Genomic DNA, 5,104 nt, shown 5'->3' with positions numbered 1-5,104 from the left:
ACAGCATTTAAACAACTCAAGAAAAATGTAAACTTTAAACATGAATAATTTGCTGATATACAAAAAAGCAAGAGCCGATGCAAGAAGAATTATTAAGTCAGCTAAGAGAACAGGATGGAGGAATATTTGCTCTACTATAGGTAAGGAAACGCATGTGGGTAATATATGGAATATGATAAGGAATATGAGTGGGAAAGGTAGAAAGTCGATTCAAATACCAGTTTTAGTAGAAGATGATATTGTAGCAAACATTTTGGGAAAGGCTTTAGAAGGATTCCACAGTATAGATTTGAGAGAAGAGTATGAATTAAAAAGAAGAGTTATTTTAGGAAACAATCCAGATATTATGAAGAAAACAAATAAGTATAGTAATAGTATAATAGTAATAGTAGTTGTCTAGATATGGAATATACAATTACAGAATTGAAAACTGCATTGCAAAACAGTGCTAATACTGCTCCTGGTCTAGATAGATTAAGCTATATAATGTTTAAACATTTTATCAAACAATGTGTTATCATTGATACTAAAATTATTTAATAAGATATGGGAGGAAGGTATAATTCCAAAGGTCTGGAAGCAGGCAGTAATAATTCCTGTTGTGAAACCAGGGAGAGATCCATCCAAGTCAGGAAGTTACCGTCCAATAGCATTAACTTCAAATTTATGTAAATTAATGGAAAAAAATTATAGTGCAGAGGTTATCTTATGATCTAGAAAGAAAGGGTAAATATTCTAAATATCAATGTGGATTCAGAAGAGGAAGATCAACAATGGATGCACATATTAAGATTAGTAATGATATAGAAAAGTCTGTTATTATGAAAGAGGTTATGGCAGTGGTTTATTTTGATATTGAGAAGGCATATGATACAATATGAAGAGAGGGCCTGCTAATTAAAGCATCAAGACTAGGAATAGAAGGAAAAATGTATAATTGGTTACTACAATTTTTATTTGATAGAACATTTGTGGTACATATAGGTTCATGTTTATCATCTATTTTCTCTGCTGAAAATGGTATACCACAAGGTAGTGTCATTAGTCCATTGCTTTTCAACATGATGGTTAATTATATATTTGAAAACTTAGATCCAGGTATAGGGTGTGCTTTGTATGCAGATGACGGTGCTATATGGAAGAGAGGCCAAACATTTCTCATGTGAATTTAAGTATGCAGACAGCCATTTAAAAGGTGGAACAATAGTGAATAGATTGGAGATTTAAAATGTCAACAAGCAAATCATGTTGTATGCACTATACTCGGAAAAAAGAAATTCCCAATAATTTAGAATTATTACTATATGGAAAATCAACAGAACGTGTGAATGTATTTAAGGATCTAGGTATGTGGTTTGATGCCGTTATACATGGAAGAAACATATAGATGAAATGGATAAGAAATGTTGGAGAATTTTAAATGTGATGCGAGCAATAGCGGGGAAAGAATGGGGAGCAGAATGAACATCATTACTGATGATATATCAAGCCATGATAAGGCCTGTGCTTGATTGTGGATGCATGATTTATGGTGCTGCTTCAATTACGTTGTTAAATCAATTAGATAAAATACAGTACAGAGCTCTCAGAATATGTCTAGGAGCAGTTAAGTCAACACCAGTTAATGCTTTGTTAGTTGAGGCAAATGAAAGGCCAATGAATTTACACACAATAAAATTGTCGTTGGTATATTGGGCAACCTTGAAGAGTCATGCTGGAAGCCATATTGTGTCTGATGTTTTAAAAAACTGCTGGGAGTATATAAATAAGAAAGGAAGGGGTTTTGGGTGGATTATAAGTGATGTGGCAGAAAAGAATCAAATTGTAGACAGGATATTTAATGCGTCACCTGTATGGAGTGAAGTTCCATCATGGATATTCCCTGACGTAGAAATAGATTTGGAGATACTAGATAAGAGAAGAGAATGGGAAGAAATATGACAAATTAAATATAATGTAAATAAGCATATCAAGGAAAGATTTTATACAAGAACTCAAATATATACAGATGGTTCAAGAGACCCAAATCTAGGGATTACGGGAGTGGGAGTATATATTCCAGGTCTTGATATAACTATATCAAAGAGACTAACATCAGAGTTGTTAATATTTGCTGAAGACATATATTACATTTTTTTTGCATTTGTTGCTATTATTATCAGATTAATGTGGGTAGAGGAGATAAGACCAGATAGAGTGGTTGTGGGTTCAGATTCTGCATCTGTTTTAAAAACACTTTCTACACGGCAGTCATCAAGGAAAGATCTGATGAATGAAATATTTACGTTGCTGTGGCAAATACATAGGAAAGGAGTGGAAGTAGGATTCTGTTGGGTACCAGCGATATCTGGAAACAAAGTGGCAGATGAGCTAGCTAAAAATGCTTTAAAAAGGAAAGACGTGGATGTCAGCGTTCCTTTGGGTAAAGGTGATATTAAATCCATTAGAAGGAAAAATATTGTTAAAGAATGGCAAGAGGTTTGGAATAATGATTGTAAGGGTAGACATTTATAGCTATAAAATAAAAAATTTAAAAAAATGGTGGACAATAAAAGGAATATTTGTGGAAGAAATGGGAAAGAAGAGGTTATAATAACTAGGTTAAGACTTGGGCATTCGGGTTTGAATTCATCACTGTATATAATTGGAGTACATGAAAATGTTTTATGTGAGTATTGTGGAGGAAGAGAAACAGTTGATAATGTAATATTTGAATGTAGTAGGGATGAAGAGGAGAGAAGACAGTTAATATTATATTTAAATAAAAAAAGTTTGAAAAGATAAGGATTTGGAATTTTTATTGGGTTGGGAGTATAATAGGGATCAAGTAGGGTACAGGATTGTGATGCAGTACTTAAACAGTACAGGTTTGAATAAAATAAGTTCATATACATTAGATTAATGATGCTATTCCACACTTTTAGGATCATGAGGGGTTCTGTGTTGGAGGACAGAGGAGCTGAACACGCAGCGGCATCTGAATCATGGGGTCTTGATTGAACTAGAGTGAGGACAAAGCATCTTTTTTTTTCTTTTTAAGTGAGTTGTGTAGGAAGGAAAACGAAAGAATGGAAGGTTAAAGGAAAAGATGTACTAAATAAATCACGATTGCATTACAGTTCAATAGGTGGCGATATGCACATAGACTGCGAATCGCCAAAAAACAAAAGAAGAAGAAGAGAAAGCGCGACCTGATCAGTGGATTAACATCGCAGTTAATCTCCTGTGTAAGAAGTCAGCTCAAACTGGAAAGTTTGAACACTGTAAAAAGTGGAGTACGGAGTGAAAAGGATAGTCCCCAGGGACGCTGATGGTATGCGAATTCATTTTCTGTTTGGACTGATGGTTTAATGTTGCTTTAAACTAGTAAGTTATTTGAGAAGGATATAATACATATATTGCATTTATTTAAATCATTGGTATTTGATTAGATAAGTGTATGGGTGTATGCAGAAATGATACATGTTTCAGATAAGAAGAAAATGCATTGCTTATGTAAGCAGTTTGATGTGCAATGTTAATGAGGTGTTTGAGTGAAAGAAAAAATAAGACCAGATATAGCAACTGATTGAATGATGACAAAGTGTGTATAAAGTATGTCTCTTTATTTAGTCAGATTGTACGTGGTGTTGATGTAACCCTGGTGGTTTATTTGTAACAATTCGGTGTTTTAAAGTAAATGCTGTTATATCCCTTTAAGGGGCGTGGCCGATAAGACGTGTTGCAGCCATTGATTATCAGAGAGGTCATTTGCTGCATGTCACATTTTTCCCTGCTCATAATTTCTTCAATTTTTGCCTACTGTTTCCTTCAATAATAGGCAGCTGTTCGCAGGAGAGTGAAAAGTCTTAAGACTCATTCCAGGAACTCCATCAGGCCTGGTATAGTGGTGATTGACATATTTGTCACGATGTAAGGTGTGACACAAGGACATAAACACGGATTCCTGTTCAAATAAATTTTCCTCCCAGATTTTCCCTTCAGGAAATTTATTTATTTATTTATTTATTATTTTATTTTTTTTCTTCTTCTTCTTCCATCAGAGAAACCATTATTTATTTATTTATTTATTTATTTTTTTTTTTTTTTTTTTTTACGTTTGTGCTCTTGGACTCATTGTGCTTGTGAAAGGACAATAAGCACTACCAGCATATATATATATATATATAATTGATTTTTTGACAGTTCACATTTAGACTGCAATTTCTCCTTTAAGATTCTTAAAGAATTGTATTTGTTTGGGGTTTTGTGCATGTTATGTTGTGAAAGGTCAAACATTGAGACTACATTGAGGTAATGTCAATTTATTTCTTTATATTGTTCTGATTTTTTTCTTTCTCTTTCTCTGTGCTCCAGTTCATACTTTTAAAGTTGAGCTCTTGAAAACAAATTGTTATCAGACCTTGGGAAAAAAAGAACTCTGAAATATTTAACTGTCTTGAGAATTTCTTTTCAGAGCAGGGTTACATTTACATTTAAATAAAACATCATTATAATTTATTGTACATTTTTGCTTTCTTTAAGGTTATCAACCTATCAAACCCAAATGAACTATTTGTCTTCCTGACTAACAAACAAACAGAATGTCAGTCAAATGAACAAAAGTCTGATTATGTTGACGAAAGAATGAAACCTGGAAACTAAAATCCTGAAAATCTTCAATAAAATTGGGGAAAAGAATTTGAAAGCGTTTGGAGTTGTTCCATGTGTCCCCTGTGGTTGATTGAAGCTCTTGTTCAAGCACACAAACATTTATTGATTGAACATTCTGGTTGAAATATGAGACTAGTTTACATAAATTATATTTTAGAATCTTGAGTCTTATGTAAAAAATGCTTTTAACTCATGCTCATGTAGAAGCGCATTGCAGACACGAGAGGGCACGCAAACCCAAGCCACAGACGTTGCTTTGTTAGGAATTACTGTATGTAGCAATGAAACAATGTTATCCTTTAATTAAATACTGGAGATGGCCATATATAATACATGTTATGTTATATATCTAAGGCAAGAGAACAGTAAGAACATATGGAAAATATTTGTTTTGGTACTTAATATTTTTCCTTATATTTCATGGGCTTAATATCTAACATTAGAATGATAT

The 5,104-nt window shown here is 33.1% G+C and overlaps 1 long non-coding RNA gene across 1 annotated transcript; it reads left to right on the top strand.

Moving 5' to 3' along the window:
- The first annotated feature begins 3,166 nt into the window (after nucleotides 1-3,166).
- On the top strand, nucleotides 3,167-4,680 carry LOC127416942 (uncharacterized). The gene is made up of 2 exons (XR_007893201.1): nucleotides 3,167-3,313; nucleotides 3,821-4,680. It is a non-coding gene; the product is annotated as an uncharacterized LOC127416942 (long non-coding RNA).
- The last annotated feature ends 424 nt before the right edge of the window (nucleotides 4,681-5,104 follow it).

Source organism: Myxocyprinus asiaticus, chromosome 26, assembly GCF_019703515.2.
Source record: "Myxocyprinus asiaticus isolate MX2 ecotype Aquarium Trade chromosome 26, UBuf_Myxa_2, whole genome shotgun sequence".
NCBI lineage: Eukaryota > Metazoa > Chordata > Actinopteri > Cypriniformes > Catostomidae > Myxocyprinus > Myxocyprinus asiaticus.
The sequence above is the reverse complement of the archived record's forward strand: the minus strand, read 5'-3'. Positions and strand labels throughout refer to the sequence as shown.